General features: G+C 43.6%; 2 long non-coding RNA genes across 9 annotated transcripts in view; one reads left to right on the forward strand and one right to left on the reverse strand.

The window, feature by feature from the left end:
- Positions 1-15,906, reverse strand: part of LOC125961020 (uncharacterized) — a 42,801-nt gene that overhangs the window by 15,224 nt on the left and 11,671 nt on the right. For 5 of the 6 annotated variants that reach the window (XR_007471321.1, XR_007471322.1, XR_007471323.1 and 2 more), the window contains 2 exons: positions 11,568-11,786; positions 9,772-9,868 (listed from right to left, as the gene is read on the reverse strand). This is a non-coding gene — a long non-coding RNA (uncharacterized LOC125961020). Of the gene's footprint in view, positions 1-9,771; positions 9,869-10,595; positions 10,660-11,567; positions 11,787-15,906 lie in introns of all 6 variants that reach the window. The other variant, XR_007471324.1, reaches the window with a different exon arrangement.
- Positions 1-15,906, forward strand: part of LOC125961019 (uncharacterized) — a 38,568-nt gene that overhangs the window by 3,985 nt on the left and 18,677 nt on the right. The window contains exons 2-4 of one of the 3 annotated variants that reach the window (XR_007471317.1): positions 6,695-6,847; positions 8,889-9,025; positions 9,827-9,926. This is a non-coding gene — a long non-coding RNA (uncharacterized LOC125961019). The remainder of the gene's footprint in view (positions 1-6,694; positions 6,848-8,888; positions 9,026-9,826; positions 9,927-15,906) is intronic. The other 2 variants (XR_007471319.1, XR_007471318.1) reach the window with 2 other exon arrangements.

Here is a 15,906-nt window from a genome sequence, read left to right on the forward strand (position 1 = left end):
AGAGCCCTGATCCGACTGGATGCTGCAGCCCACGATGTCCCTTCCTGGCAGATAGGTTCTTTCTTCACTTCTTTTTTGAAATTTGGTAAAAGAACATTTAAACCTTGGCCTGTCCTTCAGGGTATATAGATGGTAGTGGCTTAGCCGGGATTCGATCCAAGCCTGTGTGATTCCAGAGCTTGTGCTCTGGACTGTGGTGCCTCCTCATCGTATATGCTTCATGTGTTACTTGTTTTTCTTTTTTGCTTGTAGTCCTTATGGTACTTAGCCCTAAGTGCCATACCTGTAACGAACAGCTACACTGCCCTGTAGGAGGTCTTCTTTTGTTCAACGCATGAATTGGTCATCCACCACACTGTGTTCTAATCTCAGAAGATACAGGTCAGGGACCACCAGTTGTCAGCATGGCACCATTCCATATTTCTAACTGAGGCTTGAAGCCCGTATTTTCCCTTTGTCTAGTTTGAAGGATCCAGATATGTAAAGATGATATTCTAGATAAATCATGGGTTATCCTGAAAGAAATTCACCAGTGAATTGTTCCGTATGAATTAGAAGCCAGCTTCTCTGGCCTTCCTGGAGTATATCCAGTAAGGCGTCTCATTCATATGTCTAGAAAGCAAATATATCATTTATTGCAACTTCAGCGTGGAGCGATGTATTGGTATAAAGTACGATCAACACAATTTGGTCATTGTGAGTATGACAGCTGGGTCCACTCTTTACTACACATATGTAACTCTAGGGATTCTTATGCCCAAGACAGGAGACGTACTCTTGGCTGTCTAGGACAAGGGAAGCATGTGTTGTTATTCAGGAGCTGGAAGCTTCAGCATGACAGGTAGGAATTGAACAATCCTGGTCTACACATCACTTGACCTTGCTTAAAACTTGTTTCTTTGGCTTGCTTCATTGGAGTGTTTTCTCCCTCCTGGGGCTGACATTGTCTGTTATGTATCACGCATGTGACATGTAGAAGTTTCAGAACCCAAAATCATATAGATCAGTAAAAATGTATATCTATATCTATATCTATATATCTATATCTATCTATATATATATGTATAAACCTATTGAAACTCACACTGGGCATAATTCATATATTCCAAAATCAGTTTGACCCTCTGCTCATGAGATTCTTTTTATGGTATGTCCCAGCAAATCTGGGCTTCCATCCCCAATAAATTTTGGGGTTGGAGGACACAAAAGCTTTTGCTCAGACCTAAATTCTGTCTGAAAACAAGGGAAATATTATAAGCCCTTTGTAACCTCTCCAAGAGCAGAAATGATTTACAGCTGTGGCGTTGAACCATAATTCCTCGATCTCATTTGAGAAGAGTTCAGTTAGAAACAGTGTCTTGATTTTTGTTTCTTTTGTTTCTTCCCTGTTTTCTTGTCTTGCTTACCAACAATCCATTGTAATTCATGAGTTAGTATGGCAGCAGGCTGAGTGTTCCCTGGAGCTCATTAAATGAAGTGTTTTTCCTAAAATGACGTTTGTCTCCTTGTTTTCAGCCCCTCTTCTTTCCTCTGCCCTTTACTATAACCAGAGCTCAGCAAAAGCTGAGTGACTTTGTGCAGACCTTACTTAGGCTCAGCCTTTTTTTCTTCATTATTTTATTCATGGCTCCTCCATTTCATTGTTTGCCTTCTCGAAATGTGTTGAGATCTTTCTGTGGTTGATGACTTCCAGAATATCTTGGCTTTTATTGGTTGATTAATTTTGGTATTTCTACAGTTTTATTTAGATATGGTTTCAGGAGGAACAGAAAGTAAATATATTTCCTAGTCTGCCATCTTGAGCTGAAAATCCCTGTGGATTTTAGCATCCAATGTTCCCATGGGAAAACACCCACCCATGGCCTTAATAGATGTAACACTCAAGATTTCAGCTTTTCTTGAGCAATCACTCAGGATTTCATATGTGGTCATTTCTAATGGGGAAATAATAACTATCTCATGACGTTGATTTGAGGATTAATTAGATAATGAACATGAAAATGCTTTGTAAGATTTAAAAATCAGTAAAATTGTTTTTTGTTATTATTTGATTTGTTGCTATTTCAACTTCACTTGACAGTTGTTTATGACCTTGCGTATGTGAGAAAATGTCCTCTGGGTTATTTTTCTGAAAGCCAGAATGTATTTTTCAATAGCTCAATGGAACTGGCATCATTTGTGAAGGTTAAGGGTGAAGGGGTAAATGTTTCTTGACACCTATCACTTTACAGTGTTTTCAGGAACTAACTGACTCATGTATTCCTCTTCCAAATTTGGTTGAGGACCTCCTACCAGCCACATGCTTTACGTCAGGTGTTGGAAAGCATTTTCTGGATTTTAAATATCTTAGGCTTTGTGGGCCATGTACAGTTTCTGTAGCTTCTCCTCCTCTTTCCTCTTCAACAAGGTTTCTAAACGTGAGAACAATTATTAGCTCACAGTCCCACAGATCCAGGCTGAGAGCCTGATTTGATTCGTGGCCATTATTTGCCAATTCCTGCTCTGCGTCTTCACTGAGGAGGGGGACCATGTTTGAGTAATCATTTCTTTGAATCAACTGTTGGTCTTCTGGGGCTTGTCCTTGCTCTCCTACAGTCTCTAATCAGCGTGGCATCCAGAGAGATCTTGTTAAAACATAAGTCAGATCATGTCACTCAAATTTCTTCAGTGGCTTCTTCACAGAAAATGCAAAGTCCTCAGAGTGCCTCCACAGACCTAGAAATCTGGTCCTCTGTTTCCTCTCTGACTGTTTCGTTCTCCTCTCCAGTTTGCTCGCTCTGTTTTCCACACGCTGACATCCTTTCTGCTCCTTGGATACTCCAAACCTACTCTTGCCTCATTGACTTTCTGCCGCACGCCAGCTGCAGAAAGAGGATTTCACCGCCCAGGGTCAGAAGGGAAGGGGTGAGGACCTGAAGTAGCACTGACGAATGGGGTCAGAAGCCCATGGGGTCAGAAGGCTGCAATGAGAAGCCTACTCACCGCAACAAAGAATAGACCCCCGCTCGCCGAAACTAGAGAAAGCTCGCATGCAGCAATGAAGACCCAATGCAGCCAAAAATAAATAAATAAAACATAAAGTATAGAATCTTAAAAAAGCAACAAAAAAATCGATAAAGAATATTACGAGAATAGAATCACAGGCCAGTTTCTCCTTTGAACATGCATGCAAAATGTGTAAAGAGAAGCACAAACTGTATCCATGGTATGTAAAACAATCATATATCAGAATCAAAGTAGCTTTATTCTGGCAATGCAAGGTTGCTTTAATGTCCAAACATGAAACTGATCCCAGGAATGAATTAGAGTGGGGAAAGAAGTCATTTACAACTGAAATCTTGGGACTTCCCTGGTGGTCCAGTATTTAGAACATGACGCTTTCACTGCTGGGGCCCTGGGGTCCAATCCCAGGTCAGGGAACTAAGATCCTGCAAGACATGAGGCAGGGCCCCGAAAAAAACAAAAAAAGGAAAGAAAGAAGTCTTAACCAGGAGACGCACAAGATCGAATAAACATAACAGATAACACCTTATGAAAAGTAGGTGAAGATTATGGAATATTCTAAAATTTCAAACAAAAAGAAAGTTTCAAAGATTCAAAAGGATGTGACAAATATTGTACATCGGCAAAAATGAAATGAAATAAAATATACAAATGATGGGAACCCAAAATTCCAGATGCCCAAGTCCTGTCTCTGAAGAGTCTCATTCAATGGGTTCAGGATTTCCTCTATATTTAAAAACCTACAGGTGATTCTGGTACGATTCACAGACACAATGTAAAGCTTCTCTTTTACAGGAAAGAATACCAGATTATTTTGTTATCTCATAGTTATACTAACAGGTTGTACTATTGACGGATAAGTCCGCTGTCAAAATGCACCCCCACTAGGGGTAAAAAAGGAACTAGTAGTCTCTACTGCTACTTGGTGGCAGCATGCATGTATTGCAAGGGCAATTATTGTAGCAGTCCAAATTAGTGGAACATTTTAGAATTGGAAGACTACATACAGATCATCTAGTCAAGCTTCCAACTATTAAAGTTGTGAAAACTAAGGCCCATATAAATGACATGATTTATCTCCAAAGAGCATTAGTGAAAGTATGAAATAAAAAATATCTCTGAACTTTTAATTTAGTGCTGTTTTTATTAATCTCAAGTATTAGCTTAAACTTCAGTGTGACAGATTTGGGATTGAATTCTTGCTCACGTTTACTGGTTGCGTGCCTTTTAGTAAGTTACTAAAACACTTTTCTTAAAAATAGACGTATTTATTTATTTATCTTTGGCTGCCTAGGCTCTTCGTTGCTGTGCGCGGGCTTTCTCTAGTTGCGGTGAGCGGGGGCTACTCTTTGTTGCAGTACGCGGGCTTCTCATTGTGGTGGCTTCTCGTTGTTGCTGAGCACGGGGTCTAGGTGCGTGGGCTTCAGTAGCTGTGGTTCACGGGCTCTAGCACGTAGGCTCAGTAGTTGTGGCACATGGTCTTAGTTGCTCCGTGGCATGTGGGATCTTCCCGGACCAGGGCTCAAACGTGTGTCCCGTGCACTGGCAGGTGGATCCTTAACCACCGTGCCAACAGGGAAGCCCTACTAATACACTTTTAACTTTGCTTTTCACGTATGTAAAACGGTGAGCCTTGACTGATATAGAATATGAGATAACCTAGCACTGTTCTTCACACATATATGTAGTTAAAATTTTTTGGCTCTCATCCCACTTAAACAGCCTCTATCCCCTTAATAATGAATGTGTCTTTCAGCTAGCAGAGCACCCCAGAGCTGACCACATTCTGGCAAGAGATATAGGATTCTTTTTCTTACTGGGGGTTCTTTATACCTGATATTTGAAGTGCACTGAAACATGAACAACTCTTGTTTATACTGTATTAATGGATTTGATGGATGAATTTTAGAAAGTAATATGCAGGAATTGAACTGCCTTACTCTCAAGAAATATAATTCCATAGTGGTGGCTAGAATGATAAACAGTGTTTGGACAGGGAGTCCATATTGGATGTGAACTTCCTGTCCTCCCATTCGTCTATTAAGAATAAATAGAATCCTTTCAAAATGTGTTTTAAAGGGCAGTTATTTCTTTCTGCCTCATTTAAGTTACCTGCAAGAAAAAGACAATCTCCTGCATCCTTGTTTAATAGGCTTTTAACATAAAGCAGATAATTTTTTGCAACATTTCCCAAACTTTTCGTTATCCAATTGGCTGAGGCTTCTCAACGATTATCATTTCACAACAATATCTCCATCTTCAGCTTCTTTCAATGAATTGGCCTAATAGATGTGCCATTAAAACAGAGCTTCACTCTCAACGTATTTTTAATTTTGTATTCAAAGGGTATGAAGGATTCAGCCATAACAGTGAGTGGATTTCTGATACATGCTACATGATGGATGCAACTAAGTGAAAGGAGTCAGGCATGAAAGGCTACATATCGTATGGTTCCATTTATATGAAATGTCCAGCAGTGGCAAATCCATACACACAGAAAAGATTCTACATTAGTGGTTGCCAGGGGGTTGGAAGAGAGGGAAATAGGGAATGACTCCTTAAAATGGGTGTAGGTTTCCTCTTGGTTGATGAAAATGTTTTGCAGCTCGGCAGTGGTGATAGTTACACAACATTGTGACAGTAGTAAATTCCACTGAATGGTACGGTGAATTGTAAAATGATCCAAATGGTGAATTTTGTGTTATGTTCCTTTTACTACAATAAAAAGGAGAAAGAATTCGGGAAAGACTTAGAGTTTGGGAAACTAAGGTGAACTGGTCAAGAAAAAGACAGCTCTATTGTTCAGTTTTCTCTCAGCTCTCCCAGTGCATTAATCCTCAGCCAAAAGTAGCCTGAACTTGTAGATGATAGTCATTCAACACAGTCCAGGGAAAAGTAAATAAAATAAAACCCAACTCTTCTTCTTTAGCACATGTAGGAAAGGTTAACTTGCTGCTCAGCCACGTGGACATTCATGAAGACGTTTCACTTTAGCTGTCCTCTACTTCACTTGAGCTCATTCACACATGTAGGCAACAGCATTCCTTAATTCGATGGAATCTGCAGCACTGGTTGTGATCGGTCTCATGGAAAGAAAAGGAAAGGTGGCGCGGAAGCCAAGGGAAGAGATTTTCAAGACAGAGACGTTGTTTAAGATCTGACTCGGCTTGGCGGTCACAAAGATAAGGATTGAGAAGTAGTGCCCTGGACTTGTCAACGGAGAAATCATTGGGGGCTTCAAGGAGATCAGTTTCACGAGAGTAGGGGGGCAGAAACCAGACCGCAGTGTGGATGGGAGGGGAGAAATGGGGGGCAAGTCAAGAAATTGATGGCAAAGGGAAAGAAGGGAGGGGTGGATAGGAGGACAGGAGAATGGAATGGAGGAGAGCAGTTCCTTGTGGCTCTTTAATATGGCTGGGAGGGGCCAACAGAGAAGGAGAGCGTGAAGATGTAGGAAGAGGGGGTGGCATCCCGAGCCCAAGGAGGACTGGCCCGTGTCTTCAGCTCCCACCAGCTGGATGTTCCCTCCCTCTAGCTTTCCACGTAGGCTGTGGAAGTTGCCCCTTGCCTCCTTGGATCAGCCGCCCTTGATTCGTTCGTCCTTTTCTTATTTCTCAGCACATCTGGGTCATACGTTATGTGAAGACAAACAAATCACCACTGATACTTAATTTTCTTGAAAAATCCCCAGGCAGGTACCATTTTGGAGAACTACATATTGTGCCTCAGCAAGCCAAAGTAGCCCATTTTTCCTCTCTCACTGGGAGAGATTGCTGTTTCTTGGAGAACCTGATGAAGAGGGTGACTCGCACTTAGGAATAACGTTGCTTGAAAAGTGCAAAAGGTGAGGTAGTTTGGCTCTGAGGGGCCTCTGAGGCCTGAGACTTCCTGAGAGATGGCAGACTCACAGCTCCCATTTCCCTCTGACCCTGGGCTATGAGCTCATCAAATGAGATGGTAAATAAAGTCACTGACATGGTTTAAAGGATAATTTTGTTCTCTCTTGTTCACTCAGAGCAAATTGAATGGGATTTGCATACAACATATGGATGAAATATCCATACGATGGGGCTTGACCATATCCTCATGGTTCCCCTTCCCTTTTCTACATCTGGCCCCTTTAGCTCTGCAGACTTAACCCCACACCATCAGTCCACCCAGTCGGTCCGCTGAACGTCGCTTCCTCCTTTGCGTCTGGTCGTTGTCGTCACCTTGTTCTCCACTACCGCCTCCTGCAGTAGCTGTTAGGTCCAGAGAGGTTGGTTCACTGTGAGCAAGTAACTGTCAACTCCATGGACAGGTGGAAGTGACTTGGCAGCCGGGATGCGCCCATCCTGAGTTCATTATACCCATGAGGGTCAAGGAGAATGGGGATGCAGCTGGTCTGCAGAGCCCCGGCAGTTCTGAGACACATACTCCTGGATCCACACGTTGCTCCATACCCAGCCTTGCCTTTCTTTGTTCTCTCTCTTGACTCCATCTAGGTTTCTGCTCTCCTTGTCCCTTTGGGGAGGGAGGCCAGTACCAGCCCAGGTGTAGTCCCCCAAAGCTTCCTACTTCCAAGCGTTACGTAGGCTTGTATATCCCCTTGCTTGGGTTGCCCTGGCATTCGTGCCAACAAGTTGAGTGGTTTATGCCCTAGGCTCTCTTTTCTGGCAAGAATGTGCCTAAAAATCTCCATCTCTGGTTTGGTGGCCCCTAAAAATTCCCAGTCAGTTTTGGTGAGGGGACACTTGGTGACAGTGTTGTCTTTCGAAATGAGTAGTTCCGTTACCGACAATCCTTTGCTCCCCATCCATTATTTATAAGGGTTCCCTGTTTGTATGTGCAAACTATTTGTGTGTATATTTGGAGAAATACATTGTACAGGCCTCTTTTTTATTTCTTCCACACACCCTAGAGATGTCATAGAGGCAGTAAATATGTCCAACTTTTTGAGAACTTGGAACAATCAAGACTTACCTGTATGGAATGCTCTTAATGATGTCAATTCCCGCGACAGTACCTTTCATCTGACACACTTAGGGACTGTTAACAGATTAAAAGCAGTAAAAGATGCGGATAGAGAGAATTTTCATTATCTTGTGCTCTGAAATCTTGGATTTTCATTGGTTTCAATGGGCCTGAAATTGTATTTTCTTTAGTAGGGACATAGAAGCCTCTAGCGGTATTCTTAACAAAGCAAGGTGAGTTATAAGCCATCATCTGATGGAGGGTAAATGTACCACAGTCCAGTTTAAGAAAAATACAATATAAAAGTCTTACCATGGAAGAAAATCTTTATATGATCTTTTGAAAAAAAAAAGCTTCAAGAAACATAAAGACATGACACCATATTCAGTTTAAAGTCAGTGACTTGTAAGCAAGGCAAAGCAAAGACAGTCTGATTAAGGCCGTTGCATTGTTCTGGCATGTTTTAGGTCTCACCCATTTCTGTGGCCTTTTTAGAACCTAAGCTTCTAGGGCACAGAGAACTTCATCTTGACGTAGGGCTGAGCAAATGCACGGAGCATTTCTCAATAAGTAGGCATTAAATTCTTAGTCCAGAAGGAGCCTTGAGATGCCCTCTCTTTACTCCTTGGTAGAACTGTTTTAACCATCCCCCGAAAACAGATTTTTTTCTTTAAATCTCAAAATTCAGAGATTCCACAATCAGAAGTTACTTCTCATATTGCCTTGTGGTCTGCTGTGGGCATCTGTCGAATGGTGTGAACTCTGCGTGGGGAGCCTGGCCTACCCTCCAGGCCCACGGTTTGGGCTGCGGTGGTGCCATGCTGTGCTCAGGGGCCTTCTTTTTTGGAAGTCTGGGCTCCAGTGAGCCTTGGTCATGTTCTTTTATGGAACCTTGGGTGCTAGACCACTCTGACCCTCAGTCTCATTTGCAGGTTCTGGGGAGGATTAAATGAGCTCATGGGATATCCAGGTGACTGAGGCAGAGTCGGCTCGGGATGAATCTTTGCTTCGTTTTCATTAGCTGCGGAGAAGACGATGACAGCTTGGTGCCTCTCCAACTTTACTATGGGTATGCCTCTCTTGGGGATCTTGTTAAATGCAGGCTGGTATTCAGTAGTTCTGGGTGGGGCCTGGATTCTGTGCTTCTAACAAGCTCCTAGGTGACGGTGACGCTGAGGGCAAGGGTTTGGCACCTGTGTTTCTCCCTTTCCGGAAGAGCAGGATGTCTGCCCCACCCCCACCCCGAGAGGAGAAAACATCCGCAATGTGACTACTAGGAACCAGCTTCCCTCACATGCAAGGGTCCTGTACCACTGCTCCCAACCATTCCGTCTGAGGCGCAGCAAGCCAAAACACTGAAATGTTTTTTCATTTTTTCATTTTCATTTTGCAGCAAAGAGGAGGTTTATTCACAGGGCAGCCAAGCGAGGACGTGACGTGACAATAGGTCTCAAATCCGCCTCCCCAAAGGCAAGGGGCTTTGGGTATCTGTGGGATAAAGAATAAAGAAGCAGGGCAGTATGAGGCATGGGGAGCATGAGGAAAGGTGATTGGAAAAACGTGTGCTCATCATTGTTCTGAGCTGGCGTAACTAGGCTACAGGCCTCAGCACATTCTCAGGCTGGAGTTTTCGGCCCTCTGATGGCAGGAGGTCAAAAGGCACTTGCCCAGGTGGAAGATCGGTGGTCCTCTCCACTCTAAACCAGCTCAGCCTAACCAGGCACAGCTGATTCCAAGTTCCTGGACGATCACGGGGCAAACATCTTATTGCTTATGCTACATGCTACTTGGAGGATGTGCAGGTGTTCAAGCTACCTTGATGAGTGAAGACCGGGATTTGACTAATCATGACACCTTGTTTCACCTCCAGGCGAGCAGAAGAGAGCTGTAGGCTGAGTCTGGCTCCTGGCACCTGGAATTGGAGGCAGGTGGTTTAAAAACGGGCTCTCCCACCCTCTGTGTGATATTAGGTAGATAGACTATTGAACCTTCCTGTGCCTGTTTCTCCACAAGCAGCATGGGGACACTCAGAGTCCCTCTCTTGGGGGCTGTTATGGGGGTTCAGTGAGATACAGATGCATGCACAGGCACACGGGAGACACCCAGTGTGTGTTCCCTTCGTGCTTATTTTTATTAGGACACCAGTATTGTTAGAAGATTTCTGGTTTGGACAACAAATTAGATAGGTGGTCATTGCTATAGTTTATGGGAGAGCAATTCACATTGCCATTTGCAAAAAAGTAGTTGGTTGTCCAGTGGGGATTATAAACATCCGTTTAACATGAGCTACTGAACAGATAGTTCACACAGTAAGTAGTTTATTTAAAATCAATTCTCTTTGTTTTCTTAAGCAATTGTTAACCCCCAATTTCGTGAGTACTACCAAGTAAGTCACTTGAAAATCATCTAGAGCAATCTATTTCACTTAGCAAGCCTAAAGCTATAGTTCAACCATTATATTTACTGTTCTATGACAAAAATTACTCTAAACAGCTATTCCCTGGATAAGTAATCAGCTAAAGCTAGTTTGACTGACTAAATCGATTTACTGAGTTAATAAGCCAGTTGTTTTAGAATAGGTCGAATGCATATTTCTCATCCATTCTGCATTAAACTGTTTCCCATTCGTACATAGCCACATTCCAACTTCTGTGCTGTAGGGCTTGGCTGAACTACACCTGCCTTCAGTGAAACTTTTCTCTCCTGCACAATTGGAGATAATTTTAGTCTCCTCGTGACTCCCACGGGGTTACCTCTGTTGTGACACTTGACTATTTGGTGGCATATTTTATTTGAAAAAGCCTTCCGTTACTCCGGGCACGTCAAACAGTAAATGCTTTCTCTTCGTAAACCTGCATAACAATTTTCTGAACTCTTCTGCTCTGGGCAAGATTCATCAGTACACCAGGCAAACATAGTGAAAGAGGAGACAGTACTTGTGTTGTATTCAATTGGGTCTTGATACCTAAGTGTGACTCTTAACCAAGGATTATGCAGTAGTTAAGGACACAGATTCAAGTTGTTTAGGGTGTGTCCTAAAGTGTCAGTGGCAGAATTTAAGTCTCTACTCTGGAAATTGTAGACCTGAGACAAACTACTTCCCTAAACGTCATTTCCTACATCTGAGAAAGATAATAGTATCTACCTTGTAGTAGACTGAATAATACCATTGCCCCCAAATGTCCACATTCTACTCTCCAGAACCTGTGAATGTCACCTTAAATGGCAGAAGGCACTTTGCCAGTGGGATGAAAGTAATGGTTCTCAGATGGGAAGATTCTCCTGGACTATCTGGATGGGCCCAAATATAACCACTGGTGTTCTCGTAAGAGAGAGGCAGAGGGAATTTGTACTCCAAAGAGAATGTGATGACGAAGTTGGGGTTGCATTGATGTGGCCAGAAGTGAAGGAATGCTGGCGAGGAAACAAACAGATTCTCGCTTAGAGCCTCTAGAAGGAGGATGGATGGCCCTGTCGACTTCTGGGTTCAGCCCAGGGAAACTGGTTTTGGACCTCTGTCTTCCAGAACCATAAGAAAATAAGTGTGTTTTGTTAGAAGCAAGCACATTTGTAGTCATTTGTTACAGCAGCCATAGGGAACTAATGCATACCTCATAGGAAGTAGTTCTCCAATTAAAATGTGTGAGTGGAAACACACTTAGTGGCATGTGTGACACACACTAGTTATGCTACCGTAGGTCGTTCTTGGAAACTGAAGCCTTGGTTTTGAGAGATCATCAAAACCAGTCCAATGGTTGCCATGTTTCTCCTTGTTCAGCCTGGTGACCAACCCGGTAGAGAGAGCTCCATCCTTTCCCACAGGACCCCACCTGTGGGTACGTAGAGGGAAGCGGTTATGTCTCCCTTAAGGCACCTTTTTCTTTTCCTTTCTACTTTTGTCTTCATTAATCTTCATCCAACTGACCTTTCTAAATTTTACAGAAAACAAAACCATTTCTCCATGGATTCAGATACTACCCCAAGTTAATATTCCAACCAAGTTCTTGTTCTTCCGGGTCTCATCACCAGAAATTTCTGAGCCTAACTCTACTCTAGTTTCTAGGATCACTCATTTTCTCATTTCTCCCTTCTCCTTTTAGTTCAGAGTCTTGTCAATTGAGTTCCTTCCCTAACCACAACTTATAGTACGGTGACACAGCAAAGTGATGAAAGTCTAGACGGTCTGGTTTTAATCCCGGGTTTTGCCACCTACTTACTGTGTGGCATTAGGCAAGCTCTTCAATGTCTCTGGGCCTCAGTTTCCCCCAGAAAAGTGAACATTATGAATATTCCCTACCTCTAGGGTTGCCATTATGAGGAATAAGTGAGTTAATATTTGGTAAGCCCTTAGAATAGTACTTGTTATAGTCTAAGCACTACAGTTGTGCTTGTTAATAATAATAAATGAAATTCCAAGCGTATAACTTACTCAACTTTCTGTCATAACTTTGAAGTGTTGGTCTATCTGTTGGCTCACATTGCAGGTAAATGAGTCGAGGCATGGGCTGAGGCATTGCTATCACTGGGTGGTGTGTTCCCAGAACTTGGAACAGCGGTGTGAAATGGGTAGTGGTTCTATTAGAGACAGGGCAGACTGGAAAATGACAGCCTGGGAAGGAGGTGTGGTGTCCATAGCTTTGGTGTTAGAGGTGCTGCCTGATGAAGCACCAGTGCCGGCCTAAGCCGTAAATGGGGTGCTGGGGTAAAGAGGAGCAGGATGGAAGATGACAGCGTGGGAAGGAGGTGTGGTGTCCATAGGTTCGGGGTCTGACGTGCTTCCTGCTGAAGCAGCGATGCCCGCCAGGGCCGTAAATGGGGTGCTGGGGAAAACAGGAGCAGAATGGAAGATGACAGCGTGTGAAGGTGGTGTGGTGTCCATAGGTTCGGGGTCTGACGTGCTTCCTGCTGAAGCAGCGATGCCCGCCAGGGCCGTAAATGGAGTGCTGGGGAAAACAGGAGCAGAATGGAAGATGACAGCATGTGAAGGTGGTGTGGTGTCCATAGGTTCGGGGTCTGACGTGCTTCCTACTGAAGCAGCGATGCCCGCCAGGGCCGTAAATGGGGTGCTGGGGAAAACAGGAGCAGAATGGAAGATGACAGCGTGTGAAGGAGGTGTGGTGTCCATAGGTTCGGGGTCTGACGTGCTTCCTGCTGAAGCACCGATGCCCGCCAGAGCCGTAAATGGGGTGCTGGGGAAAACAGGAGCAGAATGGAAGAGGACAGCGTGTGAAGGAGGTGTGGTGTCCATAGCTTCCATATTAGAGGTACTGCCTGCCTGATCTGAGAGCAGAGAGTGAAAGTGGGAGAGCCTCTTCCTAGATTCTAACTCCTCTGAATTTATAGCACTGGCTCTGCCTGGCTTTATGACATATCCATTGTACGTGTCACAGAGAAAGAGCGGGCGGGGCAGGGGGTGAGGCAGGGGTCACATGCAAGCCCAGCTGCTGGCTTAATCCCGGCCCAAAGGCAAAGGGCGGGGCCCCTTCTGGACTTTCTAGTGGCTGGGACTTCTGGCTGTGGGTGGCAGGTGTTTGGCACCAGATGGGCCACCATGTGGAGACTGTTGGGGACTGTGGAAGCCTCCTCCAGAGCTCATCCTGCCTGGGGACTGGCTCTGCAGTCCCCTCAGCCCTGCGTATGTATCGGCCAGGCCTTCACCACCACGGGGCCCAGAGGCCAGAGCCTGCTCAGACCTGAGAGCAGGAGGCAGCCAGAGCTTACCAGGGTGTGGGCCACCTCGTCCGGAGACCTCCCCAGCTCCTCTGCGAGACCTGGAGACAGGATCGCCTTCTCCAGGGCTGCTCAGCTGCCAGCATCACCATGAGCCAGGTGGCCAAGGTTTCTGAGCAGGAGATGCAGAGCCCTGATCCGACTGGATGCTGCAGCCCACGATGTCCCTTCCTGGCAGATAGGTTCTTTCTTCACTTCTTTTTTGAAATTTGGTAAAAGAACATTTAAACCTTGGCCTGTCCTTCAGGGTATATAGATGGTAGTGGCTTAGCCGGGATTCGATCCAAGCCTGTGTGATTCCAGAGCTTGTGCTCTGGACTGTGGTGCCTCCTCATCGTATATGCTTCATGTGTTACTTGTTTTTCTTTTTTGCTTGTAGTCCTTATGGTACTTAGCCCTAAGTGCCATACCTGTAACGAACAGCTACACTGCCCTGTAGGAGGTCTTCTTTTGTTCAACGCATGAATTGGTCATCCACCACACTGTGTTCTAATCTCAGAAGATACAGGTCAGGGACCACCAGTTGTCAGCATGGCACCATTCCATATTTCTAACTGAGGCTTGAAGCCCGTATTTTCCCTTTGTCTAGTTTGAAGGATCCAGATATGTAAAGATGATATTCTAGATAAATCATGGGTTATCCTGAAAGAAATTCACCAGTGAATTGTTCCGTATGAATTAGAAGCCAGCTTCTCTGGCCTTCCTGGAGTATATCCAGTAAGGCGTCTCATTCATATGTCTAGAAAGCAAATATATCATTTATTGCAACTTCAGCGTGGAGCGATGTATTGGTATAAAGTACGATCAACACAATTTGGTCATTGTGAGTATGACAGCTGGGTCCACTCTTTACTACACATATGTAACTCTAGGGATTCTTATGCCCAAGACAGGAGACGTACTCTTGGCTGTCTAGGACAAGGGAAGCATGTGTTGTTATTCAGGAGCTGGAAGCTTCAGCATGACAGGTAGGAATTGAACAATCCTGGTCTACACATCACTTGACCTTGCTTAAAACTTGTTTCTTTGGCTTGCTTCATTGGAGTGTTTTCTCCCTCCTGGGGCTGACATTGTCTGTTATGTATCACGCATGTGACATGTAGAAGTTTCAGAACCCAAAATCATATAGATCAGTAAAAATGTATATCTATATCTATATCTATATATCTATATCTATCTATATATATATGTATAAACCTATTGAAACTCACACTGGGCATAATTCATATATTCCAAAATCAGTTTGACCCTCTGCTCATGAGATTCTTTTTATGGTATGTCCCAGCAAATCTGGGCTTCCATCCCCAATAAATTTTGGGGTTGGAGGACACAAAAGCTTTTGCTCAGACCTAAATTCTGTCTGAAAACAAGGGAAATATTATAAGCCCTTTGTAACCTCTCCAAGAGCAGAAATGATTTACAGCTGTGGCGTTGAACCATAATTCCTCGATCTCATTTGAGAAGAGTTCAGTTAGAAACAGTGTCTTGATTTTTGTTTCTTTTGTTTCTTCCCTGTTTTCTTGTCTTGCTTACCAACAATCCATTGTAATTCATGAGTTAGTATGGCAGCAGGCTGAGTGTTCCCTGGAGCTCATTAAATGAAGTGTTTTTCCTAAAATGACGTTTGTCTCCTTGTTTTCAGCCCCTCTTCTTTCCTCTGCCCTTTACTATAACCAGAGCTCAGCAAAAGCTGAGTGACTTTGTGCAGACCTTACTTAGGCTCAGCCTTTTTTTCTTCATTATTTTATTCATGGCTCCTCCATTTCATTGTTTGCCTTCTCGAAATGTGTTGAGATCTTTCTGTGGTTGATGACTTCCAGAATATCTTGGCTTTTATTGGTTGATTAATTTTGGTATTTCTACAGTTTTATTTAGATATGGTTTCAGGAGGAACAGAAAGTAAATATATTTCCTAGTCTGCCATCTTGAGCTGAAAATCCCTGTGGATTTTAGCATCCAATGTTCCCATGGGAAAACACCCACCCATGGCCTTAATAGATGTAACACTCAAGATTTCAGCTTTTCTTGAGCAATCACTCAGGATTTCATATGTGGTCATTTCTAATGGGGAAATAATAACTATCTCATGACGTTGATTTGAGGATTAATTAGATAATGAACATGAAAATGCTTTGTAAGATTTAAAAATCAGTAAAATTGTTTTTTGTTATTATTTGATTTGTTGCTATTTCAACTTCACTTGACAGTTGTTTATGACCT

The sequence above is a fragment of the Orcinus orca genome, chromosome 14 (assembly GCF_937001465.1).
Source record: "Orcinus orca chromosome 14, mOrcOrc1.1, whole genome shotgun sequence".
In the NCBI taxonomy this organism is placed as follows: Eukaryota; Metazoa; Chordata; class Mammalia; order Artiodactyla; family Delphinidae; genus Orcinus; species Orcinus orca.